General features: G+C 42.0%; 1 protein-coding gene across 1 annotated transcript in view; it reads left to right on the top strand.

Annotated features, from left to right (window-relative positions):
* Window positions 1–22943, top strand: part of AUTS2 (activator of transcription and developmental regulator AUTS2) — a 659029-nt gene that overhangs the window by 253021 nt on the left and 383065 nt on the right. The gene's annotated exons all lie outside the window — the stretch shown is intronic.

Below are 22943 nucleotides of genomic sequence, written 5' to 3'. Positions count from 1 at the left end.
CTCAGAGATGAGCTTACCACTGTCCCTGTTGGTCCTGAGCTTGTACTAGGGGTGGAGGAAAGTGTTTAGTGGGAGTGGATAATTGGATTTGCTGACAGGATATGTTAATTTTATGCTTTTTCTATTTAAAAGTAAAATAAAAATAATAAAATTATGTGCACTCATATGAGCTCATTACACAGAAGATAAGAATTATCTACTGCTATATTTGTTGTGTAGTTACTTGTATTAAAATAATCAGAAGCTTGTTGTGTGGTATTGGAGGTCATAGATTAAGCCCAAGACTGGATTGTTGTGTGTGAAATAAATATGTTCTATTTGCAGTATTGAAATTAGAGCAGATAACGAACATGAAAGTAAAAGACTTAAAGATGGAAGAAAGCCTTAGAATAGCTTTTGGAAAGGAATTAAATATTCCAAAAATTAAAAGAAACTGAGATAAGTCGTATCTTGTAGGATTTCGTAAAGTGCCATTCAAACTTCCTTTAATATCAGTGACATTTGAAATTTGTCTGCAGCTCTTGGGAATGCTGGAATTCAACAGGGCCCAGTGCGGTTTAATCAGCTTTGATGGTGAGGATGCACACTGGATGGGAATATCGTGGTGCTTAACTGGTTTTCCACACTGCTTTGTCGTGTTTCTTTTCTTGGAATAGATGGCAGATGGACTACCATTTTGACTGTGATTTTAGGCAATTGTATCTCTAAGCAGCTTCTGTTGTAATATTTCTAAGTTCCCCATAACTAATTTGGAACACTAAAGTTATGCTACTTTCCTACAAATGCTGCAAAGGATTGTAACCAACAGGTTAGCTGGAAAACTGGCAAGGCATCAGTGCAAATACTGCCATGTCTTGTCTCTGTGAAAGAGCAGCAATCTTTCACATCGCTGGAGAAAAGTTTATTTTGTACAGAAAAACAAACAAAAAAAACCCTTTTCTTACTGGAAGGGGAACCAAACAATAAAAAGAAAGAAACACCTTTTATTATTCAGTCTGATGTACATTTGTTAGTCGTAGAGATTTACCTCCATTAACTTGCATTTGAAATAAAGTCTCTCTGACAGAAAGGCTCCATTGTTGATTTAAAGCTTTCCAGGTAGTAAAGACTTGCTGGGCTCAACAAGCTGTTCAAAGGTGTGATTTTTCTTTCCCCTTCTAAAAAAATCTATTCCTTTTCTTGCTTCTTCTGCATCTCACCTCCAACTGCAAGTCCCTTAGAGAGAACTGGGCTGTGACTACCAATATCTGGTGTAAATCACATTTTAAGGATCTAATCCTGTTGACAGCACTCCTGACCTGTACTTGGAGCTACATAGATAAGATGCTTTGGGGCCGTGGCATGACTTGTCATGGCAGCAGATAGGCAGACCACATCTAGAGCCATTAGGTCCTCCGTATTTCCAGCGTAGCAGAGGAATAAGTAGCATCAGAGTGTCTTCATTATGTTGATACATCTGCTCAGGATGCCACAAGTAGCCACCAAATTGCCCACGTTTGGTGTGCTGAGCCAATGGAATTATATTAACATCACTGTTCAAAAAACTGTGACAGTTCATCTTTTTTATAAGAGAAAGTTGGCCCTGGCAGATTTAGAGGCATCTATGTTGCTCCATCGGTTTCTCATGTTAAGCACATTTTAGCTATAAAGCTAATTATCGTAAGGATTTTCAAATGACTCCCCACTAGTTCTTGTCTGGGTACCAGAGGAGTCCACATTCTGTTTTGGAGCGGATAAAATCCTCCTCCTGGAAGCATTTGTTGATCATATTACAGCTTCACATGAGCTGAGCTCAAGCCTGACCCGATGTTAAGTGTCTGTGGTAGATTTCATTACATCCATATACTGGAAGTCCTGCCAATATACTGGCAGCAAAATCCTAGTGGAAAATAAATGGCAATAAAAAAGAGAAATGATAGCCTCTGTGAGTGGTGAGGAGCAGAGCTTTATTGAGACCGGACAACCCTAGAGATGTCACTTGGCATACAGACGCGAGCTTAGGAGAGCGCGAGTGAAAGCTGATATTGGAATAACGGCTCTGTGGCACAGGCAGGGGAATAATTTAATTAATTGCACCGAAATTTCTTTGATGAATAGTTATGTGGTGATAAGCACGAGGTCGAACAGTAGAATGAGTTTCAGCTTTTTAATGGGCCAGCACAGCTGCAGCTTTGGCCGCGTTCCCGCCGCGTTGTGCAGCTCCGCTCCATCGCTCGCCGGTGGGATGCGCGGCCCTGGCTGCACAGAGGGGCTGGTGAGCTTGGCTCAGGTAGCCCCTGCAAAATCAATGCCAGATCGAAAGGAAATTGTAGGATGGTTTTGTTATGAATCCCGCATTTTTTTCCTATGATGCTTTTAACAGCGCCTCCGCTGCAATGGTTGTATGAAGATTTTAATAAAACTTTTCTGGTCTCCAGAGGAGGAGGCATGTCTTTGTTGTTGGAGAGCTAGAGGGAAGTGAGCAATGCAGCACAGCTGGAATTTGAGCATTAATCCTATGATTCCTGGGCCATATTTTCAGACAGATCAATTACTTCTGGCTGTAACCAATCTCCAGCCATTTCCTCGCAGCGCGGGCTTCATTTACAGTCACTTGGATGCTGCAGCTTGACATAACCTCTTAACTTTATAGAACTTCAGCTGTAAATATCATCCATTAGACCTCAGGCCGCTGTCAGCCATGTTTACCATGAGTCACAGGCTGAAAATGAGTGCTAAGAGTGGTGGGTGGTATGTCTGGCTGGGTGTTGCGTTCTGTGCTTCTGTCCCCCAGCTCTGTGGGTCTAGTAGGGGCTGCCTGTTGGAGGGGCTTAGGAGCAGAAAACATGTAAGAAGCTGATAGAGCCTGTTGGCAACAAACTGTTTTCTTCTAGTGAAGATACCCTTGTTCTCAAATGGCATTTTCTTACTTGTCTTTTCTATGAATTAGCGTAACAGCGTGTTACTCTCCAACAACAGCTCGCATTGAGGCTGAAATTGTGCACAGTGAGCCCTAGACCCATCATAGAAACACGGAATGGGTTGGGTTGGAAGGGTTGGGTTGGAAGGGACCTTAACAGTCATCCTGTTCCAACCCCCAAGAAGCCCAGGACCTGCATCCCAGTCCTTTCACTGCCATTGTATGAGCCCACTTCTTGGTAAATAACAACTCAGCCTCTCCTTGCAGAATTAATACATGTGCAGTGACATCTTTTGGATTCCAGTAGCTTGCCGCATTGCCTCTAGAAGGACTTTTCTCCAAGTCTCTCGCTTCTTTCTGTGCTTCATGAATATGTAATACATTGTGCAGTACATGGTTATCTTCAGAAGCAGACACTTGCCCTACCCTTCTCTTTCCGGCCTAATTCATGTGACTCTGCATTTTAATATCTGATTTATTAAAGATGGTCACTGGTACTGTTGCACAGGGGTCTTGTGGGTTTGGCCTTTGCCAGAAACTCGAAGCAATGGAGGAGGGACTGCAGGGCTAGTTGGTTGGATTTCTTTTTTCTTTCTTGGAGCATTGCCCATCTTATTATGAGTTCTTTAGAGAAATGAAACGCAGCAGTAGCTTGGAGAAATCATGGACACTTTCCAGCAGTAAAAGAGCTCTGGAGTCAGTATATAAGCTTTCTCCCCTGGTTGCAGTTAGGAGCCAGTTGACAGTATAATAGGCTTTTGGAGGGGGCGCGTTGGTTTGTGTGTTCTGTTTGATGTTGCAAATGCTGAGCCCTCAGGGAGATCAGGAAAAAGGATGTTCTGTTCTTTAGGAAAGGAAAAGATTAACCTGAAATATTACTGAAACCTAGGAGCTCTGCAAGACTTAGGTGCACCAGAGATGAGCTTGCTTATGTTAATGGAAACATCTTCTGTCCAGTAACAAACTATTTTTGCAAGGATTTGGTTAGAAAAATAATACTGAAGGTAGGTGAGTCTCGAAAGCATGGCAGTTCCCTTCAGATAAGGCAGTTTGGGAGCTTCTCACTCAGGGGCATGTAATGGTCAAAGAAAGTCTGCAAACTGGACATGGGCACTGTTTCTCCAGAGATTTCTGGAAAAAAGCTGCTTGTGGTCTTTCTGTTTTTGGGTTTTCTCACTTTTGCTTCCTTTTATGTCAATTGAGAAGATGCTTTTCTAAAGACAGGGCAAAACATGTACTGTCACCTCAGATAGAGTAGTGGGGGATAAAGATCCAACTCCTTCCTTTGAGCTGTGATCCTTTTGTCCATTCTCAATAAACACTGGTCAGTAAAGCACATATAGCTCTCTGTCAGCAGAAACTGTATTTTCACATTCTTTTCTTTACTTAAAAATTCTGCTACACTGATGAGTTCAGACTTTTCTGTGTAAGCTTTGCCAATTTGACAAAATCTGATCATGGGCATATATACACCCACTTGCTTACTCAATTGGCAGTGATGGCATGTGACATATTTGTAATAGTTCATCTTGTGTGAATGTGGTTCAGACAGAGGCACTGTGAGAGATCCGTTTGTCTCCTTTGTGTCACTCTCAGACTCCTGCATTGCTCACAGAATTCCCTTTTTTCTTTTTTCCTTGCTGACCACACACTGGAACATTTGTACACTGCAGTTACAATCTCCAATCTTAGGGAGCAGATAACAGGAATTACTGTCTGTAGGCTTTGTGATATCATAAGGAAATGTACCTGTTCATTTTCTGTGGATATTGTTTCTGGATCTTCTTTCCATGAATCTCCTTGTTTGTCCAAAACGTACAGAGTGATCAAAGCAATGACTAATGCTCACATTTTGAGGAAGAAGCATACTCAATGAATGAGACTGGGACATTGGATTTGCTGTTGTAGGAAAGCATAAAGTATTGTTTTAATTCAGTTTATACATACACAGTTAAGTCAAATTTCGGCCTCTTAAGTAAGTCAGGTGGCATTAGTTTAGGCTTTCAGACACCCAAAAGGACTTAACAGAACTGGAAAGATGTGACCTCTGAGGTGCTTAGCAGTCATTTCCATCCCATTTTAAGGAATTCTGAACTTGTAGGAGCAAAACCCAAATTTGGTGTACAGCATGTTCTTGTATTTTCAGTCTTGTTGATCTGTGTGCATGTTCATGAGGAAACAGCACAATCATTTGGTGAGGGCTTTATGGCCTGTTTTCCTGTGCCTATTGTACTTAATGGTTATTGCTAGATTCAGTTGAACAAGTTCTTACTTAATGTACCCTGATACCTGGACAACAAGTTCATCCACCTTAACAGCCTATTTTTAGTTGACCATAACAGTAACCATAACATCAAAGAATAAAGGTACACGAGCACAGTTGTAATTACAGAATGGATCTTAATCTGGGGTGATATTGTGAGATATGAATCTGTGGCACTTTCCCACTGAAAAATCAATAAATAAAACTTTGAGCACTCTCAGCATGTCAGGTAACGGCACATTGCAGGATTTAGCACCCACTCTTGCATCTCTTATAAAAGCTCTGGATGCTGTTTTTGACTTGCCTATCCTGCTGGAATTTCCCTTTTAGCCAAAAATCTCTGCTGAGCAAAGGCTGACGAGCTCATCTCGCAATGGAATTTCCAGTTAATACAGGCTTGTATTTCACAGAAAGGTAACAAGAAGTTTTTTATGCAAGTTCTGTGCTCTTCTCTGTACTTAAAAGACTTTCAGGTTTCCATGACGCTGTGTTTAGAGTACAGTGCTGATTATATTCACCTTTAATATATTATTATCCCAGTGTCCTTTCGCTGTACCTTTCAACCAGTGCAAGCATCAGAGCACCTTTAGGCTGTAATCCAGCTGCAGTGCTCAGCTCTCTGGAGGACAGAATCTGCAGCAGATTTATTCCTTCACTCCTCCTTTACCCTCCACTCCAAGTATATCACATTAGGAAACATGAACCCAATGATATTTCTTATTGCTTCGTCATGTTATTCCCACAGCAGAAGTTGAGGGAAAAACAGTGAGATGATCTCAACTAGACAAACCTCTGTTAAAAATCTGGTCTCCTTAAGCTCTGTGTAGTCAGAGAGGAAAGAGAAGCTTGCACAGAATTATTATGGGCGTTCAGGTTTGGTGTCCAAGTCCTCTCCAGAATGATTTCTCTTCTGTATAGGGGACCAACCTACACATTAGGTGCCCCAGGGCTTAGGCAATGTGAGCGCTTCAAAGCCATAACCAGGCCCAGCACTGTAAGTTCAGCAGCAGAAGTGTTCACTGGGTGCTGGACCCGGCGGGGCTGTGAGCTGAATGTGCTGAAGTGTGCTCACCTCGAGTGCCTTCATTGAGTCCTGTGCAACTGTGCGTGGTGCAAAAGGGTTAGGACATCTCGTTGTGTGAGGTTCTTCTGTGTAAGTGCAATCAGTGGCGCTCCAGAGGGTAGACAGCGCTGACTGGAGGAAGCATTCTCCCTCTTAAAGCAGGGTGTGTTTTTCCAGTAAGTGCTGGCTCCTTCCAAGCCTGAGTCCCAGTGCGGGGTGGATAATGTTGCTTGCGGTGCTTAGCGTCCTCAGAAGATTTTTGAAAACTGTTAGAAATCAGAGCACTGGGGAGTCCCAGGCACTTCAAAGTATTCCTTAATGAAACCTTGGCTAAAGCAATGTCTTAAAATAGCATGTAGAAGCAGTGTGCTATCTCAAAAAAGAATTTTTCCCTTAAATCCCTTAGAATTTATTAGGTGGGCGTGAACAGAAGGGTTGGCTCCAATAAAAAAGCTAGTTTTGTAATGATTAGCAGGGGCCTAGTATAATTTAAGATATTCTTTACAGTTTATAAATATGGGCTCATAAAAAGCGTAGATATAAGGAAGCTGTGACTTTAAGTCATTAGAAGCCCAGTGGTTTGATAAAATAACAGGAAACAGACAATTTATTATGAGCAATCTCAGTAGCTCTGGATTATCTATAAAACTTTTATGGCCCTCCCCAAGTGGCAAGAGGCCATAAAACTTGCCTGAATGAGGGACTTGTTAATTTACTTGTTAAAGCAAATTAAAAATTTATAAGCGCTTTTAGGTAAATGAGATCTTCTCTCATTGCTGCCCTTGCGGGCTCAGGAGTCCTAGGAGGGAAGAAGTGGTTGCGCTCAAACATCACAGCAGAACAATAAAAGCTATTAAATTGGTTCAGTTTATTACTACAGAGCCAGGCAGCTGTTGCCATGGTTTGTTGTGGGATACCGGAGGTTGACAGCATGGCATTTCTGTGGCCTTAAAAGGAAGGTAATAACTCTACTTTTCAGCCACCCCAATGGCTCTTTCATTCCTCCCTCTTTCCTCCAGCTTTCACGTAGAGCTCTTAAAGTCAGACTTCAGCCTGTCGCAGACCCTTCTTCATCATTCCTTGCTTTAGTTGTTGTAAAATAGGTTTTTGAACACGAAAAAAACCTCCACGCAATCTTCAGGTCCTGCCTGACCAGGCCACTCAGCGGCAGATAGGTTTCATTTTGTTCCAGTGCTTTGCTGTAAATATACGCAGTGGTGAGGAAGAGGGGCCTGGCATGGGGATTGGGGCTGTTGGGCATCTCCGAGTGATATTTGAAAGTGGCCAAAATGAATTCAAGTGTTTCTACAGATCGCTTCAATGACAGCTGCTTCAAGCAAATGCGTTCCAGCTGGAAGTACCGCGAGGAGGTAGGCTTTGTCCTATCAACTCCAGCTTACAAAAACCCTATTACAAAATAGAGTTTCTATTGAAAAGTTTTAATACATAGCAGAAGACGTGCTTTGTGTAGGGTTTTGAATGAGGAGAGACTAATCCAAGCTGCAGTGAACTTAACAAAGCCTTTCCTGAGCCTTTCTTCCATAAGCAGCTTGTCTCTACCTGTAGTTATTTCTTTTGTTCAGGAAGTATCTTTTACAGATCTAATATATTTATACAATGAGTTAACAGCACTTCTGGGAGGGAAAGAGTGATGTACATACAAAGGGTCGATGTTGTGAACGCTTCAGGTGATCACTTGAGATACATTTCAGGTGTCTTTAAGACAGATCTGCACAAGTAAGCCTGCCTGAGTAGTCAGTTACCTACACACAGAGCATATTTTTTAATGTACTTCTATAGCTGATGTATTTCATTTAATACACATTTTATCCCAGTATGATTAATATGATTATTTAATTCCTACTGATTATTGCGGGTTCTCACCTTCAGAAGGGGAAATGATCATTGAGTGAAATCCGTGGAGTACATGGAGAAAATCTAAAAGCATGGCCACCAGGATAGACTTGAAAAAATAGAGGAAATTTAGTTCTAAAAGGAGAAAATGGAACGAAGACTCTGATAACAGTGCTCAAACACAAGGCAAAGAGGGAAAAGAAGTTCTGCATGTCTGTGATAGATGGGACAAGAAGGAGGCAGGAGAAGCAGCTGAAACCTGAAGGATAACTATCCAAGTTTAGTCAGCGAAACACTGTTCTCATTCACCCATGGAGGTTTTAAAGGTCATCAGGTGTCTTCAGCTGTAGTTCGGGTTGGGGTGTCCATGTGGCATGAGCAGTGCAGATGCAGTTTGGTCCTTTCTGTGCCCAAAGTGATGTGCAGCAGGACCACTTGAGTCTCCATCTCTCTGTTTTTCTTTGATTTTATAAGGCTGAGTCTCTCTGACTCTCACAAATTGCAGTAGGTAAGATGAGCACTCAAATACTTGAGGCAATGCTGCCCCAAAGTCTTTATTTCCCATGTGGTTCCCCGGTGAGAGACAGATGTTTAGCAGGACGCTTTTCCTTCATGCTGCTAGACCAAACAAAAGCTTACATTCTCCAAGAATTCAAGTATAGCAATAGTAATATTCTGGCACTTCCATCACTCAATAGCTGTATTATAAATATTTCATGGAAAAACGGAATCATAAAAGTATTATTTTTGTAGCGTGCCAAGAGTAGATCCAGGCACTTGGAGCATAAAAAGTATGAAAGTCACATTTTAATATTGTGCTATCCTCACTAAGTACAGCGTTAGTCTGAAACTGACATAAAAATAAGGCAGTGTCTCTGAGGTGTATTAATGGTGCTTGTATGGCTAATGGTTACATGGCAAACTCCCAGTACATTCATTTTAGCACGCACATTTCTCTGAACCAGATATGACTGGCTGGAAAGGTCTCTAACAATCCCATATGGCCTCCCCAGGAACACCACTTCAGCCATGTTTCATCGAACCCATAGTGGATATAAACTGAGCCAAAAGCTCTCTGACTTCCAATGGGGTCTGTTAGGCACATCGGAAACTCGCAGCCCTAATCCTTGAAATTCAGCATGATGACAGCGCTCCAAGCTGAATGATTAATCTTTCATGTCCCTTCATACCTCACTACTGTTCTGGTTTCAGATTTGGAAAACCTGAATTGCAGATGGGTTTGTGGATGTTCTGAGCATTTCTGGATCTGGCCCTTAATCTGTAATAAACCCATTTCAACAAAGGCAACCTGGAGTACTGAGACAGAGGCTGCTTTGTTCAGGCTGAGCCTTTGGGACAGATGCAGTCACGTGGAGTAGGATTGGATGAGGATGTGAGGTGCTTTCGCTGTAGATGGCCTGTTACTGAAGTATGTATGGAAATATATAGCTATTGTTGGATGTGTGCTGAGCTCAGTGTGTTATTTCTGGCATCGGTTACAGAGATGTGCTGAAACAAGGAACATCTCGTTGGTAGGGCATCTGCGGGCAGGCAGAAGGCTTCCATCCATGTCCCTGTTTTTCCTGACTCGAAGCAATGGGTGGGATGTGAGTCTCTCTTGTTCTGCAGAGTTGTATTACAGACGTTTCTTGGCTCACCATGAAACTGTCATTGAACTCTATGAAATGAATCCAAGAGACAGGGTCCGTCAGTTGACTGCTTCCCTAAACCTGTGTTTAGTCAAGGCTTTTTTCAATGTTTATTAGCTTAAGTTTGCAGTTCAGTGTTTACATAAACGACATGATTAAAAGCAAAACAGGAACCTAGATAGAATGTGGTTCCTGTTAAAAATCATTGTGAGTTACTCACTAGCTTAACCCTTCTGAAAACTGAAGACGCATATTGAGCTGCCTACATATTTCTGCTTAATGAAAGGCAAGCAAGCTACTCAAGCTCATCAGGGAGGATGTCTGAATTTATTCCTTGGGGCATTAATTGACAGGGTTCATACTTATAGGAGCTAGGTGATGACAACAGATATTGAATAACGTCAGCCTTTTGCCTTACCCTGGGAGAGAAGAGAATGACTTGCGTAGGCTTAATTTAAATCATTACCTGCCAAATTGGTGAAGACCTGCAGAAAATCCATCAGTAGTTCTAAGCTGCGTATCTGATTGTGGAATGCATGAATTAGACATCTTGGTGTTGGTGGTATAAAGACTTTTTTTTTATAGCAGCTAGTTTTAGCATGGGTTCAGCTTTGATGAAGACTACCCTGTGTTCTTATCACAAATGAGCAAGGGAAATATAAATTAGAAGCTCGTAAATTTCAGATCTAGTTGCCTTTGAAGAACGTTTATTTCAGTGCAGTTTGCATGAGAATGCTTTTGTTGCTTTCAAAAAAACAAATTTGTTTTTGGCTGGGCTGTAAGTAATGCTTAAGCTGTAACATTTTAAGTAGATGCCCTTCTTTATCTCAAATAGATAAAAAGGAACATCGGATCTGCGAGGGGTTAATTCATACGTTCTGAATGAAAATGGAATTAGAAAATGAATTCCCTTCCAACATCTCTACTCAGTGTGCAGATCAAAGCCATCATAGGAGTAAATTTATGTCTGATAGTGTGGACGGTTTCAATGTGCGCTGGCGAAATATCATGCTGATTGCTGATTGAAAACAGTTGTTAATTCTCTACTTCACTAAATTCAGAGTGGAAAAACTTTCCTTAATAAAGAACAGATTGAAGAGAACCAAGACCTTACTGTGTGGAAATTAATGGCAGATGCATATACTGGTAGTTAAAATGTTTCATTAGATGTTAATGTCTTGCTGTGTTTTTAATTGTTCAGAAATTAGCCTCTAGAATATTAAAACCATCTGTTTGTTATCATGATGAAACAGAATACTTAAATAGTTATTAATTTTGTGGGCTTTTTTTTTCCTTGTCTGCAAAACTTTGATCAGTTGAGAGTTCAGTGGGTGCTGGATGCACAAGTGAAAAACAATTTTAAAACACCTTGGTGCCCCAAATATCTGCATTTGCCGCCTGCCACCCATATTTTGCATGCCTGCTTTATTTCACAAATTATTGTTCACCGAGGAGAAACTGACATTTTTTAGTGCATAGATGGAGTGTGCTGATGCTTGCTGAGCCTGTGTAATGGTTGATTTAAACTGTAATATGGTACGGTTTCACATGCTGATACTTAATTTTTAAGTCTTGTGGGTCATTTTAAAGCCCAAATATTTCAAAGCGCGGAAGGGGTTCCAAGAAGATCCATCAGTGCACAGCTTTGTCTTCCCTCCTTTGCAGATATTTGCAACTATTTTTCATTTTTCTTAGGATTGAGCTTTGGGGAAATCAGGTTTTTTTTTCTCTTTTTTTTTTTTTTAATTTTCCTTTTTTGTTTGGTTGGTTATTTGGTTGTTTTCTTTGCCTTTATCATCTGGTTGAAAAGTCAGTGGGGCTCTTATAGGTGATGGTTCAGTTAATGTATTTCATAGAATCACAAGGTTGGAAAGGACCGTATCATCTAGTCCAGCCATCCGCCCATTCCAATGGCTACCACAAACTGCTAAACCATATCTCATAGCTCCTCATTCAGACGCCTCTTGAACACTACCAGGGATGCTGACTCCACCACCTCCCTGGACAGGCCATCCCAGTGCCTGATCACTCTCTGAGAGACAGTTTTTCCCTACATCCATTCTGAACCTTTTCTTGTACAATTTGTGGCCATTTCCTCAGGTGCCATGGAGAAGAAACCAAAGCCCTGTTCATCACAACCTCTGTTCAGGAAGTTGTAGAGTGCAATGAGGTCTCTCCTGAGCCTCCTCTTCTCCAGACTGGACAGTCCCAGCTCCCTCAGCCACTCCTCATAAGACTTGTGCTCCAGGCCCCTCACCAGTTTCGTTGCCTTTCTCTGGACGTGTTGCAGAGCCTCGATGTTTTTCTTTTTGTGAGGGGCCCAAAATGTACATTTCATATGTAACTGTAAAGATGTAAGATGTGTTTAGATTTTTACTCAGCTGAGATGAAGCTCAACACTCAGGTGCTGTCTTGTGGGGAGTCCAGAATGTGGGGAGTCCAGAACGTGCATATTCTGTACACAGTTCGCCATTGTGAAGTGCAAGATTTATAATACGTTTTGTGATGATTGCTATACATGACATAAGTGTGAAAATTTATTCAGCACATCCAAACATTACTTAGAGAGCCATTAACATATCTTTCCAAGTGATTTTTGACCTTTTCCTGAATAAGCTCTTCAAAAATTATTAAATGCTAGGATGAGGATTAATTCAACTAAGCATAATTTGATAGTAGTCCTGTATTATAGTTTTTTTCACTTGCCTTAAAATAGTAATTGGGCTCCTCTTACTGAGTATGTGATTATATTTTTAAGATGGGCAGGTTTAATATGATTTAAAGCATATGGATGGGACGTTACATTGTTTTCAATCAGTGGAAGGTGCACAAATGGTCTGGCACGTAACTGTAGTGAGCACCTATTTCCCAACGTGGATTCAGCATCCCTTGAAGTCAGTGGGAATGTTCCTCTTGCAGCAGCACTGGATCTTGCCCTGGTTCCTTGCCTGCCAACACATGGCCTAATACCACTAGCAGTCAGAATACTGTTCTGGAGAACAAAGCTGGTTTGGGACTTGAGCTCACTGAATCCATCAAACGTTAAATCTCCTTTGGTCACTGCTGACAAGGGATGGGCTCCATAATGTATTGTGAGATTTTCTGACATTTGCCAATACAAAAAGTCATTATTTTAATTGGCAAAAATAGTCCCGAGTTGAAGGCACAGTGCTGCAGTATATTTTACATTATTTCTCGAGATAAGAAGAGAGAGAAGCAGAAAAAGCTAAAAATAATAAAAGCAAAGCCAAAAAAAAAAAAATCCCTGAGAAACTGTATAGTTAAGAGTTTTGGGGCATTGTGAATCTGTCAAACCAGCTGCAGCTCTTGTGTCCAGGGCAAAAATTGAGCGAGGTTTGAAGTCGGACTGCAGTTCAAGGGTGGAGCCATCTCACCTGGCTGAGACACAACCCAGGAAAAGAAGGGAAAATAACATGAACTGGCTGAGCTCCCTGCGGTGCCCCAGCTGTCCTGAGGCGTGGGGTGGATGGGTGGCAGCAGGGGCAGACTCCTGAAGCAGACAAAGGGTGCTTTGAGGCTACAGCCTCAGGTTCAGAATAATTGCGACGTGCTGGTGCCAGGCAGGCTGGTGTGCTACACAGCAGCACCCAGGAGTGCCGGCAATCTGTGCAGCTCCAAAAGCTGCAATATCTCACTTGGTTCAAACAGCTTCCCTCCAACGAGGGCGGAGCACGCAACACAAAGGTTCCTGGAAGTGGCAGCCTGCCATCTATCAGGAGCTAATCCAGATTTAAACAACTTAAACAACAGTTCCTCCCTTTGCTTTTCTCCTGAGTTATTTGTGATGACTGGCTTCTCTTCATCTCTAAACTCATCTCCACATCAATGACAGCTGCTAATGAATTCAGATGGTTCATTCCCTTCCCTTCTGTGCTTCTTCAAATAGATTTTTTTTTTTTGCCAGATACTTCAGCTCCCCTTTCTTGCTAACAAATTGATGCTGAGGTATATTATTATGACTTTTGCTTCCATCACTCAAGCAAAGGGAAAATACAATATGTAGAGATGTGAGTTATATGTCAAAAATGCTTTTACTCTTCCTCCTCCATTCCATCACATTATTAAATTATAGAGAAATGCTATCATAATAGCCTCTTGGCCAAGTCACAGAGAGCAGAGTTATGGTTCCCTTGATAAATTGCAAAACATTATTAAGTTTTGTTCTCTGGACTGAGAGTATTGGCATAAAAGGACATCAACCACAGTCATATTGGTCTTGATTGCTGCTTAATTGCTGCTTGTTTGTGTTAGAGATCATGTGGTTTGATTGATCTTGCCCTGCTTTTGTCATTATAGTTACGACTTCCTAGTTTTCTCCTTGTACAGAGACCACAGGATGACTTTTAAATCTTGAATAATTTATATGGCTGGCCAGTTAAACGGCTTAAAATAGCATTATATTTTTAAGCCAATAGCTCAACCTTCAAATCATTATTTATGCAACCAAGTTATTAAATATTTATTCTGGGCTTATATCGAACTGTGAAATAACAGGACTCTTCTTAAGTAAACAGTGGCAAACATCTTGAGGTCCACCCATGAATACTGATTTTTCCTCCTTCAAGTCATTTATTTACTTCTGTTACGTTTACTGGGTGTCAGCTTAGTGGCCTACACTGAGGGGAAAAAGGGATGACAATAGCTGTGACTTAGTTCAAGTGAGCAAGTACTGACACTTCAGTCTTTCTGGGCTCCATTCATGGAGCTTCTTCATATCCTTAAGTGTTCTCAAAACATCTTGTCTCATCTTGCATCTCCTGTGTGCATGAGAAGTGACCATCCTGTGGCCTTGCAATGAGTGGAAGTCTACAAAAGCTTCATTGGTTTTATGTTTCCCTCTTTAAAACTGGCCAAGGTACTTGCATAGAGCAGGAGAGCTGTGGTGCTGCTAAACTTGTTGACCTGGCCTGTTTGCTTTTTGTTCCATCGCATGATTTGTTTCGTCTTGTTACATACTATGTATTTCTCAGTAAGTTCTGTGTCACAGTCAACTAGAGGTCAGGCAGAGTCTTTAGGGAATGGGATGTCCAACCATTGGGCTAAATAGGATGGTATTTTTATTTTTTTTTCTCCCTTTCCCTCTGCTTTCCTATCTCATCTGTCCTTCACGTACAACAGAAACAAGAACTCAAAGATCTAGGTTTGAAGTTGGTCAGAGTCCCTGACTTTGCTGTCCGGACCTGTTAGCAATAGCTGGTTGTAGCCTAACAAGAGGATCTGAAAAGTGTCCTTCAGGTTGCTAAGAGTTCTGAAAAAGCTTTTCTCACCCACACTGTTGGTGTAGAGCTGCCAGCTTGGTTCTCCATGTTTTTTGAAGGAGCCATCTTAAGGGTAGCCACGAAAACCACTGGTGGAAGCCCTTGCTGTTGAATGCTGCTCCTGGTAGGATGTGTGTGGGGCTCAAAGCTGGTATCTAAGTGTATTAAGAGGTCGTGTCTTCACCTATGGAACTTAAAATCTGATATTTGGGACATACAGAGCAGAAGCTTAAGCTGATCAACATGTAGGACTTGTGCCTCATGTGGGTCGGAATGTGAACGGAGGTGTTTGTGCCGACAAGTTTCGTACCAGGCAGAGTGGGCACTGGGGCAGTTGTGCTCCAGAGGTTTGTTAATGGCCCAAAGGGACAATTCCCAGACACAGAGCCCAGAGAGAGCTCTGCAAATTCAAGGTGGGGTACAAATGAGCTCAGCAGGGAGGCTGAGAAAACACTGAGAGGGAGAAATTGATTCCACCCTGATGGGCCCAGGGCTGATGATCAGCTGCCTCTGAGCACATTGGTCAGACCCTTGTTCTTTATCCTTCTCTTGGTATTCTGTGAGTCTGGGCTCTGGGAGCTGTGTGGGGAGATTGATTGGTACAATGGAGCGCTTTGCAAGGTGTAATTTTAAAGGCCATATTTCTCACTGTGCAACCATCAAAATGCAAAGGGTCAGAAGAAGCCTATATTTTTTTGCAATTCAGCTTTTAGAGAGTGCTGAAATATGCTTCATTGGTTACAATTGCCAACAGCTTGCTGTTTCATACCACTCCTAACAGGAGCTGGGGAACAGAGCAAGTCTGTTACACTTTATATATTGTATAATGTATGTATGATTCTGGGGTGTGATGAGTTTATGCCAAATTTATCTTTGATTTCTGTATAAACAGCATGAAAAAAAAATGATGGGCTGCATTCTCTGTGTAACTTAGATAAAATAGAGCTACAGAGCTACTTCAGAGTACCTTCTGTGAGCTATATATCTAAGGTTGCCCAAGCATATAATGAAGGAGAAGAGGATCTGGAAATAAATGCCCGTTCTCTTTATCCCCCACCCCCGCTTTGGCAAGGATGCTATTTATTCTTACCCTCTGTTGCTTCTGCTGTTGCTGCTGAGAGCAGAACACAATCCTTTGGTGTTTCTGCAGTAGCTAGGTAGCCAAGTTGTCCCTAGGATAAGAGGAGTGTAGCTGTTTCTTTCAGGAGGATCTCCCTCATTCGGGGCATTAGAAGATGAGTTCCTCTGCTCTGATGTATTGGGTGAGTACGGCGGCAGAGCCTGGATGAGCTCAAAGGCAGCAGGAAATGACCACCAGTGCTTTAGATGCACTTGTTCTGTAGCTCTGTATCACAGAGCTAATTAGGTAATTGTTTATAGTTACTTGTCCGAGTTCCACTAGATTTCAATTTGTTGTTGACAGGAAATAGGATAACACGTGTGTATTTATTCTTGCTTTTCATGGAAAATTTACAGAAAAATAACTTTCTATTCTCAGTAGAAGACAGGAAAGAAACAAAAGATATCTTAGCTCCGTTGCTGTCCCTCACGTTGCCACACAGGTATGCAAAACAAACTAGCTTCATCTTCTGGGGAGAGCATCAGGTCCAGGTGGTAGCACATGGGCCCGCTCCTTGGAGTATGTGCATCAGTTGTTCTAAGATTAAATATCAAGACATGCACAGAAAACCTCTCCAAATGTTTTATTGTATCTCTCAGGTAACAAGATTTTTCTTCCCTGGTGTGAGAAATATCTTTGTATTAATGTTTTTCAGAGTCCACGCTCACTGTGAATTCTTTTTTCATATTTACTGCCTAAACTTGTGCGCTGTAAATATTCTTCCTCCTCGTTATCTCACCTCTGATTTGCTTTCCTTGCACTGCTCCTTTGTTTAGCTGTTCAGACAGCTGTTGTGGTAGTGAGCAAAGCTTTGCTGGAAGTGTGATGGAGAGCTCTTGCTCCAGAACTTTGGCTTAGGGTGAGACATAAGTGCTGTACGAATTGTATTTGTCTGACTTGTGTCAGTTCCAAGATGTAAATGAAAGCATTTAAATGACAGCTATTAATCAGGATTTAAATCACAAGTAACAGGCCTGGATTTATGTGGTTGGATTTTTTTTTTCTTTCTGTGCAGTTCTCCTTTTATTTGTTTTCGTACCATCAGATTTGTTCTCAGTCATCGAGAAAGTATTGACTTTGTAATTAAAAGTTGAGTTCTACATGAAATCAACTGCTCTTCTCTGATGAATGGAAGATGCTTCGAGTACGGAGGTTTGGTTGGGTAGGGAGGGTCTGGCATCTTGGGCTGTGTCTGCACAGCACTTGGCAGACATTCCTGCTGTGCCTGCATGGCTGTGTGCTGCAGTCATACAGAGAAGGCTGTGGTTCAGGTGCTGAGACGTACATCTGTGGAAACTCAGCTGATCAGAAAAGTTAATATTTCCTTCTGTTTTCCAGATATCATATAAAGAAGCAGCAGCCTTCTGTGTTTTACCTCATCACCCTTCAGTTCACTGGTGTTCTACTTCTGATTTCTATAATCAATAGCTTTGTTGATTAGAATCAATTATGCTTCTACACAAGTTGTCATACTTTGAAATCAAACAGAAACCAGATTTTGAAGTGAAAAATGTGTTTAAATGCAGAATAATACTACAATACTTGTTTTAATGTGCTGGTGTTTTTCCACCCTGTTGAGTGAGTGAGGGTTAGTGGGAACTGCAGTTGGCTTTTGCTCCTGGAAGCATATCCAAACTAGTATCCTCCACACTGACGTTGGAAGAAATGAGTGAGTTGAACCTGTCAGGGAGCTGATGGGTCAGCCCTGCAGCTGGGGGCTGGAGATGCTCCCACTGCTTGAGCTATGACATTGACATCTGATGCTAAAGAGGCTTCAGTGGTCCATCCATTCTTGTTCCCCCTATCATATGCAGACATGTCTGTCTGCCTAAGCTGTAGTGTAGACCTTAGTGTATCCTGCACAGTTGGCTGTTGCTCCTTTGGTGGCTGTTGGCCACGCAGAGCAGCCATGGGCAACTGCTTTGAGTGCTGGTGCTTCTGCCTATGTGTGCTGCATTTGGGAAAAATCAATGATTCCCAGGAGTAAAAATTCACATTTTCAGAGCCTGCCTTGAGTCTAGGCTTCTAGGGAAAACCCAAAGAGCAAGCAGAGGCAAGCTCTGTATATGGAGGATCAGATATAAATGTCCTTGTTTTGGGCAGGACAGATTTCTGCTGTGGTTTTGGGATGAGGTTGTATCTGTTGAGACTTCTGGAGTCAGAAAACATTGCTAATGGTGGAGTTATGGGTCTGTTTGCCGGCTGATCTGAGCTCGAGAATATATGCTTCCAGGTAGGAGCTGGATCAGACAAGTTTTGGGCTATCTTGCCCTTGCAAAAGCCATGTAAATAAAGAATGACAGGCAGAACTGAAAGCCTAATTCCCCTTGCTGCAGTAGGGTTATGCCATCCCTTGGAAAGCAGGTGTCCTATTCCTCCAGGGCTCTGGTAAAGGCTTAGCTTGCTGGCAGCACTATAATATGGAGAAGCGTTAGTATTCATAACTTTAAAGTATAATGTAGTGAAATAATCCTTTAATTCCATATGGTGTGGAAGCTCAGGCGCCTCAAAACTATACCATAGCTCAGATTTACTGCTGCCAAATGGTATGGGGTTTTTAATTTAAATATATTATAAAAAAAAAAAAAGCCGAGAATAGCCACATTAGGGTGTTTTTGACACGATATATAAGCTCAGTGAAAAAGGCTTCTGCTAAATTCTCAGTGGATTTATTTATTTTGCTTTTTGTTATGTGCTAACCAGGCACTGCTACTATGGAATTATCTAAAGTGGCTTAGGGATCCAGCAAAGCAAACTGCGGTCTCAAGAGGATGATGCTCCCTGTAGTTTGGGGGCTCAGCTGCCATTTTATTCTCCCTTATGCCTCTTAACATGATCGACTATCCCTGTCCTTCATTCTTTTTCTTTCCGAAGCAAAAGGCAGCAGAGAGCTGTGTTGTTACGGGTTATCCTTAACTGTTTTATGGCTTATATCCCATATCCCTTCCTCGTTTCCCAGAATATACAACTATTGTAGCAACCACAGTACTATCACACTGCTATCTCAACAGCCTGTGATGCAGATGCCCTGCAGGGTAGCACATTGTTATGTCTGTGGTGGTTTGCACCATAGTGTCAGCAGCTGAATGCTCTTCACCAAGGAACTTATCCATGCCAGGAGAGCAGACCCTGCCCATGGCAAGCTGCCCAATCAAGTACTCCTATTCCTTCCTTTGCAGGTAGAGAAGATGAAAGTTCTTGTGGGTAGGGATAAAGATAAGAGATCTCTGGCCAGTGACCACCACAAGCAGAAGAGGCTTGATCTAGAATTATTAAGGCTGGAAAAGACCACTAGGATCATCAAGTCCAACTTCTGACCCATCCCCACCATTCTCTCTAAATTTAGCCGCAAGGACCACTTTGTATCTACTCTTTCTTTCAAACTCCTCCATGTACAGTGCCACCACCACCTCCCTGAGCAGCCCGTGCTGCACTGGAGAGCAGAAGACAACCCACACTCAAGACCACCTCCTTTCAGGCAGTTGTAGAGAGCAATACAGTCTCCCCTGAGCCTCCTCTGCTCCACACTGACCCATCCCAGTTCCCTCAGCTGCTCCTCATCAGATATGTGCTCCAGAGCCCTCACAGCTCTGTTGCCCTTCTCCAGATGTGCTCCAGGGCCTCTGTGTCTTTCTTTTGAGGATGGCTAGATATGAGGGCAGCTAATTCAGTAGCTCAAAGACTCCTCAGTTGTTCAGAAGTAAAAGCATATCAACACAAATAAACAAGCAAATAAAGACTTAATGACAGTAGAGGTAACTTGTGACTCTACCCTTTGAATTTTCTGAAACTAAAAGAAACTTGGTGTGGAGTTGTACACACCTCATCTAGTCAGGGCCATTTGGAGCTGTGCAGTCACTCCTGCCAGTTTGATCTAAATTTTGCAAATCATTTTTCTTTCAAGAAAATCCATGGGAAAGCCTTTGATTGTTCAGCATCAAAAAGAAGAATGGGGAATAAGGAACACAGAGCCTTTCTGGAGAAGGAATCAGATGTGCAGAGAGAGAATCAGAAATAAAACCCAATGCAAAACTTCAGCCCAGCACTTCTGCCAGCAGTTGTCCTGCCACTGCTTATTTAGTTTTCCTTTCTTTTCACAGAAAAAAAAGTGCAGTTATCCAGTTATTTCCAGTGTCATCCAACAAACTTAAGGACGATAGAAATCAATAGATTGTACCTCCCAGAAATAAGGTGGGATGGTGCTGAGAACCCCCAGCAGTACCTGGTGAAGCTGGGGAGATGTGGGTGTCTGTAGGGATTTCCAGTGCCATCCTGGTTCTGGCTTCATTGCTGTGCTGCTCCCATTGGGGAAGCCTTCAGGTCTTTGTGAGTCAGCAACACTCCATGTTTTGGGGGATTGGGACTGAAGAACTCTCTGTTTCCTCTTCATGAGACATTTATGAGAGCTCAGTGTGTGGATATTCATTCCCATCAAAAGCGTGGAGCCGTGCTTTCTTTTTACCATCCCTTCTCTGTTCATGTCTCAGTGCAAGTGAGAACTACCTGGGTAGATGCTGAAAGCCCTCAGTCAAACACTATGTAGATAGCATGGAAATTTCATACAGGCTTTGCTTTTTTGTTGGTCACCCTGACAGGAATGGTGCAGGGGCATGGGCTGTGAATGTAGCACATTGAGATGTCTTCCATGCAGGAGGATTTACATTTTTGGTAGGAGGATTTTTAGGGATCCCATGTGCCCTACAGCAGTGCATGAGGCACTACAGCTTAACTGGTCTCTTATCTGTAAATCTTCTCTTAGCACTTCTGATATTTCAGCATCTCTTTAAGCAGTAGGATCTGTATGAGCAGGCTGAAACAAACCACTATCTGTCCACACTGTGTGTTCTCATGAGCGTTTGTGTGTAACAGAGTTCTTAAAAGAAGACAGTAGGCACATTTCCATGCTTTACTACTATTATTTTTTAATTTAGCACAGATTGATGGATTTTGGAATAAAATGTAAACCCTCAACAGTTTGGCATATCGAGCAACTCAGAAAAAAAAAGAAGGGGAAATATGAAAAGCTTGTAAATCTAAACTTGGACTTACTTCTGAGTTTTCTGTCCTGTCTGTACAGTTGACTTTGTTCCCACAGTGTTTCAGACTTGGATACCTTGGTTGTAATCTCTTAATGCTTGTAAGTTTTTTCCACAAGAACGACACCTGCTGGGTCTCTTCCTCCCCTCTTTCCTTTTTCCTCCCCTCTTTCCTTCCTTCTTCCTCCCCTCTTCTTCCTCCTCTCTTTCTTTCTTCCTCCCTTCTTTCTTCCTCATTACAATAACAGTTTTTCCATCGTTGAACAGCTATTGACAAAAGACTGAGTCTGGGGAACTCGATCCATTTTCCTTTGGGTGATTAAAATTTAAACCTGGGACCATATAATTACAGCAGGTAGAGGTCCCAGATAAAATCTGGGACTCATATATGGAGCATTAGACCTCTTGAATTTGTTATCCTCTCCACTGCCTCCAAAAATATTACTTAAATCTATTAGATCACTCTGATAAATCATTCAATTTCAAAGAAAAAAATACATTTTTACGTCAAGTTTTCTGGCTGAGCTGTGGAATATTTTATTTATTAAATTGTGTTTGACAAATAGCTCTAGTTCTTATGTTTTCTTTGATCTATGCACCTGTGCTTTTTGTCTTTTTGTTCTATGTACTTTGCCCTTCCTTTCTGATAGAGGATGCCAAAACCTGCCTTTTTTACCCGGTTTAAATGTTTGCCAGACATTTGACCTTCTCACTGCTGAAGGACGAGGTGCAGGGTTTGGATGAGTTTGCTGAGTTTCCCGCAGCTTCCCACAGTGTTCCATGCATCTGTTGTGACTTTGCTGCTCCACCATGAACTTTGCAGCTCTTAAACGCCCACTGGCTCGTCTTTCACATAATTGAGTTAGTTCCTGATGGTATGATGTCAGGAAATGTCATCCTGTTCTGCTGTCATCACATCTATAATCGAGGAGATGCCACAGGACCAGGAATGGAAACCCCCAGAGGGCTCCCAAGGACTTGTTCTCTGTGTCAACGTGCAACCAAGACACAAGAGCCCCAGTGAAGATGTGGAGCTCTTGTGGGGCATGCAGATCTTAGCTTAAGCAATGTCACTTCTTGGTAGGTGTAATGTAAAAGAGCATCAAGCAGTTATGCTTTCAGCATTGAACGTGTTTGGTTTTTCTTACCAAACAGGACTAAGAGATGAAGGTTAAGCAGTTCCATTTTGTACACACCAGACTGCACATGCAGTTTGCTGTACCCCAACTGTCTGCAGTGTTTGGGAGAGTCTGATGGTAACCATTGGGGTGAGGATCCTTAGTGTATTTCTGTAGTGAGCCTGGGAAAGAGGAGCATTGTGTGTGGCTGGTATATAGGACAGAAGTGTGTGCCCATCAAAGAGGACGTGTGTTTTTATGTATGCTTGTGCAGTGTGTTTTTGGGTGAACCAGAATGAAATGAGAAGAGAGAGAAGTGGGGAAAGATGGTAGAGAGAGTTCTTGGATTAAGAACTTTTGGTCACCAGTTGTGAAATGGAGATGGACGTGATTCATGTAATTACTTACAGTCTGAATAGAAATAAAATCATTCATTGGGAACATCACTGCAGATTTTCTTTGCATTGCTTCAGCTGCCAGCAATACTTGTTTGTGATTTGAATCTAAACTTTCGAATTCGACTTTTTGTCAACACTAACCTCTGAAATAAATTCTATCATAGTCATTAAAATAGAAGGAAAGATACATTGGAAGAAAGGCGTAGAGTTACAGCATTGCAGCAGATGTAGTTCACATATCATCCTCTTGCAGCATATTTGTGT

The sequence above is a fragment of the Cyrtonyx montezumae genome, unplaced genomic scaffold (genome assembly GCF_038088225.1).
Source record: "Cyrtonyx montezumae isolate F1298 unplaced genomic scaffold, pur_monq_1.0 scaffold_15, whole genome shotgun sequence".
NCBI lineage: Eukaryota > Metazoa > Chordata > Aves > Galliformes > Odontophoridae > Cyrtonyx > Cyrtonyx montezumae.
Note: the sequence above shows the minus strand (reverse complement) of the source record. Positions and strands in the feature narration are given on the sequence as shown.